Source organism: Phyllobates terribilis, unplaced genomic scaffold, assembly GCF_046119375.1.
Source record: "Phyllobates terribilis strain yellow unplaced genomic scaffold, ASM4611937v1 Scaffold_472__1_contigs__length_1415193, whole genome shotgun sequence".
Lineage (NCBI taxonomy): Eukaryota > Metazoa > Chordata > Amphibia > Anura > Dendrobatidae > Phyllobates > Phyllobates terribilis.
This window is the reverse complement of record NW_027363232.1, coordinates 146021-158325: the sequence shown is the minus strand read 5'-3', so window position 1 is coordinate 158325 and position 12305 is coordinate 146021. Positions and strand designations below refer to the sequence as shown.

Sequence of the window (12305 nt, the reverse complement as noted above, 5' to 3'; positions counted from 1 at the left end):
TATAAAAGAGAACCCAACCCAAAAAGTTTGGTTGATTAGTCTGTGGCATTCTGTTAAACTGTTGCTTATGGCGGTCTCTGTGAGCTTCTCAGCGACATTCAGCCAGCCAGGTATCCTGCCTGCAGTAGATGGAATGTGGCAATGGAACGCTGGCTGCGCGTGTCATAATAGGCTCTGAGCCTTTATATACCTGTGCACAGCAGCAGCCACCTTCAGTCTGCTGCTGGACAGCCAGCAGCAGCAGCAGCAGGAGAGGTATGTAATCAGGAGCCCTCCTGCTAAGGGTAGACAGCTGCTCGTTCCACCCCACCCCCCGCCTTAATTGGTTCTCCTCCCTTCCAACGGTGTTGAGGCGGGTGGGAACAGCAGGGGGTGAAGGTGCTGTGTTTAAAGAGGTGGAGTTATGCAGATCTAAAACGCGTGGATTGCAGCAGCAGCAAGCCGAAAAGTGCAGGCATGTAAGGGATCTAGAGGTTGACAACATGTCTTCTTAACGGGAGTCCAGGAGCTCATCTCCACAAATGGACTTTTCAGGATCCTTGGGTGGCTCCGTAGTTTGAAACCAATTCTGGTTATCGCTTCTCGGCCTTTTGGCTAAGATCAAGTGTAGTATCTGTTCTTATCAGTTTAATATCTGATACGTCCCCTATCTGGGGACCATATATTAAATGGATTTTTAGAACAGGGAGATGGAAAAAGAGCTTGCTCTGTCCACTCCACGCATTGACCTGGTATTGCAGTATCTCCAGGACCGGTGCACCCCTTCTTTAATGCAGTTTCTAAAATCAGAAAGAATTGAATTCAATGTTTTTTGTTCATTTTGCTTGTTTGTCGGATTTTGGGATGGACTCTTTGGCTTTGCTTTTCTTCTCCTCATTGGATTTTTCATGTTCAAAGTTGCAGAAGCCAGATTACAAGCTCATTTTGGTTCAACTTCAGCAACTGTGCATTGCATTGCCATGTAATGTGATGCAATGCTATCTTTCTAGCTCTCCCTTTTTACTTCCTTTTGGATAAACAGACATATTAGGCAAGCATTTTGGAGCTTTCACCTAAATAACTACAGGTGGTGAGATAAGCTGCACAATATAATTGACCTTTCAGTATATTGTTGCACACACACCATCTATTTAGCAAATGCCCTTGTTATCAACAGCAGCCTTTTAAACTCACCTGAGCTAACAGGTATGTGCGCTGGTTACTCTGCTGCGCTTAAAATTTCTTTTTTGGTTTGCTACAATGCCTTTTCTGAAACGTTGTCTCCTTCTGCTGGAACACTGACTTCTTTCATTTAATGCCTGCAGACTATAAAAGAGAACCCAACCCAAAAAGTTTGGTTGATTAGTCTGTGGCATTCTGTTAAACTGTTGCTTATGGCGGTCTCTGTGAGCTTCTCAGCGACATTCAGCCAGCCAGGTATCCTGCCTGCAGTAGATGGAATGTGGCAATGGAACGCTGGCTGCGCGTGTCATAATAGGCTCTGAGCCTTTATATACCTGTGCACAGCAGCAGCCACCTTCAGTCTGCTGCTGGACAGCCAGCAGCAGCAGCAGCAGGAGAGGTATGTAATCAGGAGCCCTCCTGCTAAGGGTAGACAGCTGCTCGTTCCACCCCACCCCCCGCCTTAATTGGTTCTCCTCCCTTCCAACGGTGTTGAGGCGGGTGGGAACAGCAGGGGGTGAAGGTGCTGTGTTTAAAGAGGTGGAGTTATGCAGATCTAAAACGCGTGGATTGCAGCAGCAGCAAGCCGAAAAGTGCAGGCATGTAAGGGATCTAGAGGTTGACAACATGTCTTCTTAACGGGAGTCCAGGAGCTCATCTCCACAAATGGACTTTTCAGGATCCTTGGGTGGCTCCGTAGTTTGAAACCAATTCTGGTTATCGCTTCTCAGCCTTTTGGCTAAGATCAAGTGTAGTATCTGTTCTTTTAAGAACACAAGAGCTACGATCTACACTTGACGAGAGCGATCGAACTCGGAAGGAGAAGAGCTTCGGAGCCCAGCTGACATCGGAGAAGGAAGGCGGATATCGGTGGGAGGAAGAAGCTCTAAAGAATCCAGAAGAAGACGAAGACTCGGAGAAGAATCGGGCTGTCCTGTGGAATCTTCGAGGAAGAAAATCATCGAGACAAAGACCTTTCGGGGAATTTGTCCAGAACACGACGGGAGAAGAATCTGCATAGCTCCACCCATTCCGGGAAGAGTTCCAGATCCAGCTCCAAGAAGTAACTGCAGGAGGAAAGCCATGGCAAGCGCTGCGAGGAAGGCCGAAAAGAAGAGCCTGGAGCAGGGGACAGCCAGGAGGGCCCAGCCAGGAGCCGATTCTGACCCCAAGGACTCTGCCTCCACGACTGGCCAGCAGAAGGGACCCCAGAAGCCCCGCCACAAAGCTCCAGCCCTGGAGCCATGGATGCGGCAGACGGTGGCCCTGAAGCTGAAGGAAGTGGATGGGAGGGTGCCGGACATGTCCTCGGACGTGTTCTGCCAGAAGATGCTGCTGGATCGAGGCTTCTCCAGGTCGGACACCCTCAGCATCCAGACCTTCTTGACGGGGATCTTCTTCGTCACCTTCGCCACTGTGAACACCTGCAGGAGGTTCTGGGAAATGGTAAGCGCAAAAGGACCGGATAATTCTTTCTCTGCCTTTACAGGTAGCTGCCCTATCCAGAGGGACGAAAGGAGGATCACGGTCTCCATGCGCAACCCGCACACCCCAGGCCAAGACATCTGTACCTTCCTGAGACGCTTCTGTTTGGTTGTGAAGGAACCCTCTCACATCCTGAATGGACTCGGCATCTGGACAGGTAAGTGGTCGGTGACCGTTAGACTTCACAGGGACCTGGCGTACTCAGACGGACTTCGGCACCTGCCCCCGACATTCTCCCTGGGCAACTCCTACGGCCTCATCTATTACCCGGACATGCCGCGGAACTGCAGGAGATGCGGCAAGAACGGCCACGAGATGAAGGACTGCAAGGAGGATGCCTGCAGGATTTGTCGAGTGACGGGACACAGCTCGAAGGACTGCCCGAAGAAGACATCCTGCAACCTGTGTGGGCTGGCGGCTCATCTGTACAAGGATTGCCCCAAGCGTGAGAGATCCTGGGCATCGGTGGTTGCGACGACCCCAGCTACGGAGGACAAGGCCCCGACGACCAGGCCTGTGAAGGTCAAGGACGCGACGACCAAGGCCCCAGCGGCCAAGGCCGAGACGACCAAGGCCAAAGCGGTCAAGGAGTCGGTGGCCAAAGCCCCAGCGACGGTCCCAGCAGCTCCGAAGCAGAAGAAAAAGTCAAAGGAGGGTAAGAGTTCTGTCACCCCTCTCTCGATCCCTCCCCCTGCCACCCCCGTCCAATTCCCCCCCACCCCGGCCACCCCTGCTGAGGATTCCACTTCCTCTTCCTCCTTCCCCTACTCCTCAGCAGGTGTCCTTTCCCCTGCCCCGGCAGCCACTCTCCCTCCCCAGACCATGGTAGCGGTGGAATTAACCTTTCCTCCACCCGCCGCTATCTATTCCAAGGAGGATTTTCCCCTTCTTGTCTCCCCAGTTCCAACCCGGGGAAAGAGGAAGGTGGAGGACAGCCCTGCTACTGAATCCTCCAAAAAGAAGATTCTGGATTTCGTAGGCGAAAAGGAGGATACCCTCCCTGAGCCAGAAGAGATGGAGCACATGGTTGAGACCCTGGTGGCCGAGCCAGAAGAGGAGGAACTGGTGGTCGCCGAGATCGAGGCCGCGCTGCTTTACCAGATGGAGGAAGAGGGCCTGCTGGTGATCCCGTCACCAGCAGTCAACACCGACGAGGGACCACCCGACCGGAGTGGTAACTAAGGTGTATTGCCTGCGCTAACTTTTTCTTTTTTCCCTACATGATGGCTAATATTAACTTATTTTCCATTAATGTCAGGAGCATCAAGGACAAGTTCAGACGTCAGACTATTTATGCCTTCCTTACTTCCCAGTTGTGTGATGTTTATATGTTGCAGGAATGTTCCCTTCCCTCCTCTAGGTCCTTCAAACATCTGGCCAGGGAGTGGTCCCACGGTCCATCCTACTGGTCCGGTGGGGGTTACTGCAAGTCTGCGGGGGTCGCAATTCTGATCAGGGGGGGCGCATTCACGCTTGAGTCCGTCCAGGAGCTCATCTGCGGCAGGGCTCTTGTTGTAGATGGCAACTGGGCGGGAGAACCTGTCAGGTTCATCAACGTGTATGCGTCCCCACTGAAGAATGAGCGTTTGGAGCTTTTCCAGACCCTGCGGCTTCAGCTTGCCACCACCAGGACCTTAGTGATGGCCGGGGATTTCAACTGCCCCATCGAGGAGGATGGTCGTAGTTCTGGCACATCTGCCAAGTTGGACATCACGTCCAAGCTGCTCATCGAGATGGTAACCGAGGCCTCTCTTCAGGACGTGGTGGGCTCCATGGGGAGAGGCCTCGTGGAGCCGACCCGATGGCTCACCCCGGCTCCTGGAAGCTGAATTGTGCTCTGCTGGCTCAGGATGAAGTCGTGGAGGAGCTGAGAGCAGCCTACGCAATGTGGCAGTCCTACAAGGGTAGCTTCCAAACAGTCTCTGATTGGTGGGAATATGTTAAACTTGAGTTTCGCTGTTTCTTTCAGGCCAAGGGTCGACAACAGGCGTGTGAGAAGAGGAGGGACTTCAGAGGGCTGCAGCGCGAGCTGCGGTCGCTGCAGGACCTTCTTCACTGCGGCTGGGACGTGAGGGAGGAGCTGGAGGAGACCAAGAAGAGCCTGAAAAGGCACTTTGAGGAGGAGTCCAAGCGAATCGTCTTCCGTTCCAAAGTGGAGAATCTGGAGAAGGGTGAGAAATGTAACTCATTCTTTTTCAGGAAACTTCATGCCGGTCACACGCCCCTGAACGAGCTGCGAGACGAGAGCGGAAACATGCGACGTGGGAAGGAGGACGTGATGAGGGTCGTCAGCGACTTCTACAGCGAACTCTACTCCCACAAGACTACCGACCCTGACGCTGCTGATAAGTTCCTGTCAGGTATCACTAACCATCTTGATCCTGCAGGCACGGCAGCCTTGGACAAACCTCTGATGGTGGGCGAATTGCTCTCTGCCGCTAAATCCTTTAGGACCGGCAGGACCCCGGGCAGTGATGGTCTTCCAGCGGAGCTCTATGTAGCGCTGGGAGACCTCATCTGTCCGGACCTGTTGGACCTGTACGAGGAGATGGTGGTGGAGGGTAGAATGCCTCCATCTTTGAGGGAAGGAATGGTCACGATCCTGTACAAGCGGAAGGGAGAGAGGTGCGACCTGAGGAATTGGCGTCCCATCACTCTGCTCAACGTGGACTACAAGATCCTGGCCAAGACGATGGCGACACGACTTAAGACGGTCATCGGACGGATCATCCACCCGGACCAGACCTGCGGCATCCCTGGACGTCGCATCGCAGACAGCCTCGCTCTCGTGCGGGACACGGTCGAGTACATCAAGGTCCGCCGCGCACACGCGGCCCTGGTCTCCTTGGATCAGGAGAAGGCCTTCGACCGGGTTTCCCACGAGTTCATGGGCCGAGCTCTGCACCGGTTAGGTTTGGGTAACATGTTTTGTTCGTATGTCCGTCTGATGTATTTTGATATCCACAGCTCGGTGTTGGTGAACGGCTGGAAGACTGACCCCTTCCCTGTCCTCTCTGGGGTCAGACAAGGCTGCCCTCTATCACCTCTTCTTTTTGTTTGTGTTATAGAACTCTTCGCAGAGGCTATCCGGCAGAATGGAGAGATCAGAGGGATCACCGCACCGGGTCCGGGACGACACGAGGTCAAGTGCTCGCTCTACATGGACGACGTCACCGTCTTCTGCGCTGATCGTGGTTCAGTCGACGCCCTCGTCCAGACGTGTGAGAGGTTCGGCCGGGCTTCAGGGGCCAAAGTCAACTGCAGGAAGTCGGAAGCCATGCTCTTCGGGGATTGGCAGCCGGCCTCCTCCGCCCCCTTCCCCTTCAACATTCAACCGGATTTCCTCAAGGTGCTGGGAGTCTGGTTCGGGAAGGAAGGAGCGGCCCTCAAGTCCTGGCAAGAACGCTTGGCCAAGGTGAAGCAACGGATCGGACTCTGGAGCCTCAGACACCTCACTTGTGAGGGTAAGGCACTCGTCCTGCGTAATGAGGTCCTGCCCGTCTTGCAGTACACGGCGCAGGCCTGGCCCCCACACGTCACTGTGTGCAGGGCCATTACCAGGACAGTGTTTCACTTTGTCTGGGGATCCAAGATGGACAGAGTCAGGCGGGCCGTCATGTACAAGGAGCCTCGCAAGGGTGGGAAGGGCGTTCCAGATATCCCCACCCTCCTGCGATCCTCTTTTGTGTGTGATTGTGTCCGCCGGACTTTGCAAGTCAAGAATGGCTCCGCGGGCAGGTCCATGTCTCGCTTCTTCCTGCTTCCTCTTTGGAGGCGACTCGGCTGGGACAAGTGGGACAGCTCCTTCCCCTACAACTGGACGACGCCATGGTTCTACGGAGACGTCGTTCGATTTGTGGGGGAGCATCAACTGGAGGGACTCAAGCCCGACTTGTGGAAGCCCAAAACTATCCACAAGCTAATCAGAGCCAAGGATGACGTGGAGAACATCACAGGACTTCACCAGGACACGCTGGAGACTGTGTGGACAAATGTGTCGTCTGACAGGCTGACCAACGGGCACAAGGACTTGTCGTGGATGGCGATTCAGGGCGGACTGCCCGTCCGGTCATTCATGCATGCCCGGAACCTGTGCAAGACCCGGTACTGCCCAAGGTGCCCCTTCGTGGAGGAAACATCTTTGCACACTTTTTGGGACTGCGGATTTGCACAGCGCCTATTGACTGCACTTGAGGACGACCTGAGGAACTCTGTCCCCAGGGCGAGCCTATCGCACCATTCTGTGCTTTACGGACTCTTCCCTGGGGTTCATACCGTCGGAGCCATCCAGGAGGCTTGGCGCCTTATGAACTGCTTCAAGGATGCCGTTTGGGTCGCCAGGAACCGGCTCATCTTGAGGAGGGAGAGGATGTCCATCCAGGACTGCCGCAGGCTGATCCACAGCCTGCTCAGAGATTATTCCATCATGGACGGTCCGGAGGACGAGGATGAGGACTAAACCCCTCCTCCCCCTCTCCCCTTATGTGTCTTGTCTTTCAATAAAGCTTCGGGCCTGTGATTTTCCCCTCCCCATCCCCTTTTTCCCAATCCCCATCCCTTATCACGGTTCGTCGTACTGTATTGATTGACATGCTTTTTCTTTCAGATTGAGTGTTTTGTGTAGCATAGGGGTGTGATGTGTCTAGTTAGTGCGTCGTATCCTCATGCTATGTAAATATGATGTAGAATTCTGTGAGTACTGGGCTGCGGCACTGTACACTGTCTGTTAACTTATTTTTTGTGCTAATAAAAGATATATTCAATCAAAAAAATCTGTTCTTATCAGTTTAATATCTGATACGTCCCCTATCTGGGGACCATATATTAAATGGATTTTTAGAACAGGGAGATGGAAAAAGAGCTTGCTCTGTCCACTCCACGCATTGACCTGGTATTGCAGTATCTCCAGGACCGGTGCACCCCTTCTTTAATGCAGTTTCTAAAATCAGAAAGAATTGAATTCAATGTTTTTTGTTCATTTTGCTTGTTTGTCGGATTTTGGGATGGACTCTTTGGCTTTGCTTTTCTTCTCCTCATTGGATTTTTCATGTTCAAAGTTGCAGAAGCCAGATTACAAGCTCATTTTGGTTCAACTTCAGCAACTGTGCATTGCATTGCCATGTAATGTGATGCAATGCTATCTTTCTAGCTCTCCCTTTTTACTTCCTTTTGGATAAACAGACATATTAGGCAAGCATTTTGGAGCTTTCACCTAAATAACTACAGGTGGTGAGATAAGCTGCACAATATAATTGACCTTTCAGTATATTGTTGCACACACACCATCTATTTAGCAAATGCCCTTGTTATCAACAGCAGCCTTTTAAACTCACCTGAGCTAACAGGTATGTGCGCTGGTTACTCTGCTGCGCTTAAAATTTCTTTTTTGGTTTGCTACAATGCCTTTTCTGAAACGTTGTCTCCTTCTGCTGGAACACTGACTTCTTTCATTTAATGCCTGCAGACTATAAAAGAGAACCCAACCCAAAAAGTTTGGTTGATTAGTCTGTGGCATTCTGTTAAACTGTTGCTTATGGCGGTCTCTGTGAGCTTCTCAGCGACATTCAGCCAGCCAGGTATCCTGCCTGCAGTAGATGGAATGTGGCAATGGAACGCTGGCTGCGCGTGTCATAATAGGCTCTGAGCCTTTATATACCTGTGCACAGCAGCAGCCACCTTCAGTCTGCTGCTGGACAGCCAGCAGCAGCAGCAGCAGGAGAGGTATGTAATCAGGAGCCCTCCTGCTAAGGGTAGACAGCTGCTCGTTCCACCCCACCCCCCGCCTTAATTGGTTCTCCTCCCTTCCAACGGTGTTGAGGCGGGTGGGAACAGCAGGGGGTGAAGGTGCTGTGTTTAAAGAGGTGGAGTTATGCAGATCTAAAACGCGTGGATTGCAGCAGCAGCAAGCCGAAAAGTGCAGGCATGTAAGGGATCTAGAGGTTGACAACATGTCTTCTTAACGGGAGTCCAGGAGCTCATCTCCACAAATGGACTTTTCAGGATCCTTGGGTGGCTCCGTAGTTTGAAACCAATTCTGGTTATCGCTTCTCGGCCTTTTGGCTAAGATCAAGTGTAGTATCTGTTCTTATCAGTTTAATATCTGATACGTCCCCTATCTGGGGACCATATATTAAATGGATTTTTAGAACAGGGAGATGGAAAAAGAGCTTGCTCTGTCCACTCCACGCATTGACCTGGTATTGCAGTATCTCCAGGACCGGTGCACCCCTTCTTTAATGCAGTTTCTAAAATCAGAAAGAATTGAATTCAATGTTTTTTGTTCATTTTGCTTGTTTGTCGGATTTTGGGATGGACTCTTTGGCTTTGCTTTTCTTCTCCTCATTGGATTTTTCATGTTCAAAGTTGCAGAAGCCAGATTACAAGCTCATTTTGGTTCAACTTCAGCAACTGTGCATTGCATTGCCATGTAATGTGATGCAATGCTATCTTTCTAGCTCTCCCTTTTTACTTCCTTTTGGATAAACAGACATATTAGGCAAGCATTTTGGAGCTTTCACCTAAATAACTACAGGTGGTGAGATAAGCTGCACAATATAATTGACCTTTCAGTATATTGTTGCACACACACCATCTATTTAGCAAATGCCCTTGTTATCAACAGCAGCCTTTTAAACTCACCTGAGCTAACAGGTATGTGCGCTGGTTACTCTGCTGCGCTTAAAATTTCTTTTTTGGTTTGCTACAATGCCTTTTCTGAAACGTTGTCTCCTTCTGCTGGAACACTGACTTCTTTCATTTAATGCCTGCAGACTATAAAAGAGAACCCAACCCAAAAAGTTTGGTTGATTAGTCTGTGGCATTCTGTTAAACTGTTGCTTATGGCGGTCTCTGTGAGCTTCTCAGCGACATTCAGCCAGCCAGGTATCCTGCCTGCAGTAGATGGAATGTGGCAATGGAACGCTGGCTGCGCGTGTCATAATAGGCTCTGAGCCTTTATATACCTGTGCACAGCAGCAGCCACCTTCAGTCTGCTGCTGGACAGCCAGCAGCAGCAGCAGCAGGAGAGGTATGTAATCAGGAGCCCTCCTGCTAAGGGTAGACAGCTGCTCGTTCCACCCCACCCCCCGCCTTAATTGGTTCTCCTCCCTTCCAACGGTGTTGAGGCGGGTGGGAACAGCAGGGGGTGAAGGTGCTGTGTTTAAAGAGGTGGAGTTATGCAGATCTAAAACGCGTGGATTGCAGCAGCAGCAAGCCGAAAAGTGCAGGCATGTAAGGGATCTAGAGGTTGACAACATGTCTTCTTAACGGGAGTCCAGGAGCTCATCTCCACAAATGGACTTTTCAGGATCCTTGGGTGGCTCCGTAGTTTGAAACCAATTCTGGTTATCGCTTCTCGGCCTTTTGGCTAAGATCAAGTGTAGTATCTGTTCTTATCAGTTTAATATCTGATACGTCCCCTATCTGGGGACCATATATTAAATGGATTTTTAGAACAGGGAGATGGAAAAAGAGCTTGCTCTGTCCACTCCACGCATTGACCTGGTATTGCAGTATCTCCAGGACCGGTGCACCCCTTCTTTAATGCAGTTTCTAAAATCAGAAAGAATTGAATTCAATGTTTTTTGTTCATTTTGCTTGTTTGTCGGATTTTGGGATGGACTCTTTGGCTTTGCTTTTCTTCTCCTCATTGGATTTTTCATGTTCAAAGTTGCAGAAGCCAGATTACAAGCTCATTTTGGTTCAACTTCAGCAACTGTGCATTGCATTGCCATGTAATGTGATGCAATGCTATCTTTCTAGCTCTCCCTTTTTACTTCCTTTTGGATAAACAGACATATTAGGCAAGCATTTTGGAGCTTTCACCTAAATAACTACAGGTGGTGAGATAAGCTGCACAATATAATTGACCTTTCAGTATATTGTTGCACACACACCATCTATTTAGCAAATGCCCTTGTTATCAACAGCAGCCTTTTAAACTCACCTGAGCTAACAGGTATGTGCGCTGGTTACTCTGCTGCGCTTAAAATTTCTTTTCTGGTTTGCTACAATGCCTTTTCTGAAACGTTGTCTCCTTCTGCTGGAACACTGACTTCTTTCATTTAATGCCTGCAGACTATAAAAGAGAACCCAACCCAAAAAGTTTGGTTGATTAGTCTGTGGCATTCTGTTAAACTGTTGCTTATGGCGGTCTCTGTGAGCTTCTCAGCGACATTCAGCCAGCCAGGTATCCTGCCTGCAGTAGATGGAATGTGGCAATGGAACGCTGGCTGCGCGTGTCATAATAGGCTCTGAGCCTTTATATACCTGTGCACAGCAGCAGCCACCTTCAGTCTGCTGCTGGACAGCCAGCAGCAGCAGCAGCAGGAGAGGTATGTAATCAGGAGCCCTCCTGCTAAGGGTAGACAGCTGCTCGTTCCACCCCACCCCCCGCCTTAATTGGTTCTCCTCCCTTCCAACGGTGTTGAGGCGGGTGGGAACAGCAGGGGGTGAAGGTGCTGTGTTTAAAGAGGTGGAGTTATGCAGATCTAAAACGCGTGGATTGCAGCAGCAGCAAGCCGAAAAGTGCAGGCATGTAAGGGATCTAGAGGTTGACAACATGTCTTCTTAACGGGAGTCCAGGAGCTCATCTCCACAAATGGACTTTTCAGGATCCTTGGGTGGCTCCGTAGTTTGAAACCAATTCTGGTTATCGCTTCTCGGCCTTTTGGCTAAGATCAAGTGTAGTATCTGTTCTTATCAGTTTAATATCTGATACGTCCCCTATCTGGGGACCATATATTAAATGGATTTTTAGAACAGGGAGATGGAAAAAGAGCTTGCTCTGTCCACTCCACGCATTGACCTGGTATTGCAGTATCTCCAGGACCGGTGCACCCCTTCTTTAATGCAGTTTCTAAAATCAGAAAGAATTGAATTCAATGTTTTTTGTTCATTTTGCTTGTTTGTCGGATTTTGGGATAGACTCTTTGGCTTTGCTTTTCTTCTCCTCATTGGATTTTTCATGTTCAAAGTTGCAGAAGCCAGATTACAAGCTCATTTTGGTTCAACTTCAGCAACTGTGCATTGCATTGCCATGTAATGTGATGCAATGCTATCTTTCTAGCTCTCCCTTTTTACTTCCTTTTGGATAAACAGACATATTAGGCAAGCATTTTGGAGCTTTCACCTAAATAACTACAGGTGGTGAGATAAGCTGCACAATATAATTGACCTTTCAGTATATTGTTGCACACACACCATCTATTTAGCAAATGCCCTTGTTATCAACAGCAGCCTTTTAAACTCACCTGAGCTAACAGGTATGTGCGCTGGTTACTCTGCTGCGCTTAAAATTTCTTTTTTGGTTTGCTACAATGCCTTTTCTGAAACGTTGTCTCCTTCTGCTGGAACACAGACTTCTTTCATTTAATGCCTGCAGACTATAAAAGAGAACCCAACCCAAAAAGTTTGGTTGATTAGTCTGTGGCATTCTGTTAAACTGTTGCTTATGGCGGTCTCTGTGAGCTTCTCAGCGACATTCAGCCAGCCAGGTATCCTGCCTGCAGTAGATGGAATGTGGCAATGGAACGCTGGCTGCGCGTGTCATAATAGGCTCTGAGCCTTTATATACCTGTGCACAGCAGCAGCCACCTTCAGTCTGCTGCTGGACAGCCAGCAGCAGCAGCAGCAGGAGAGGTATGTAATCAGGAGCCCTC

General features: G+C 50.1%; 5 non-coding genes and 1 pseudogene across 5 annotated transcripts; all 6 read left to right on the top strand.

The window, feature by feature from the left end:
* The first annotated feature begins 574 nt into the window (after nt 1–574).
* Nucleotides 575–765, top strand: LOC141229293 (U2 spliceosomal RNA). The gene has a single exon (XR_012295989.1). It is a non-coding gene; the product is annotated as a U2 spliceosomal RNA (small nuclear RNA).
* A 1115-nt stretch (nt 766–1880) lies between these two features.
* LOC141229447 (U2 spliceosomal RNA) lies at nt 1881–1958 on the top strand (annotated as a pseudogene).
* A 5419-nt stretch (nt 1959–7377) lies between these two features.
* On the top strand, nt 7378–7571 carry LOC141229412 (U2 spliceosomal RNA). The gene has a single exon (XR_012296105.1). It is a non-coding gene; the product is annotated as a U2 spliceosomal RNA (small nuclear RNA).
* A 1115-nt stretch (nt 7572–8686) lies between these two features.
* LOC141229292 (U2 spliceosomal RNA) lies at nt 8687–8877 on the top strand. The gene has a single exon (XR_012295988.1). It is a non-coding gene; the product is annotated as a U2 spliceosomal RNA (small nuclear RNA).
* A 1115-nt stretch (nt 8878–9992) lies between these two features.
* Nucleotides 9993–10183, top strand: LOC141229291 (U2 spliceosomal RNA). Its single transcript, XR_012295987.1, has one exon. It is a non-coding gene; the product is annotated as a U2 spliceosomal RNA (small nuclear RNA).
* A 1115-nt stretch (nt 10184–11298) lies between these two features.
* On the top strand, nt 11299–11489 carry LOC141229290 (U2 spliceosomal RNA). Its single transcript, XR_012295986.1, has one exon. It is a non-coding gene; the product is annotated as a U2 spliceosomal RNA (small nuclear RNA).
* The last annotated feature ends 816 nt before the right edge of the window (nt 11490–12305 follow it).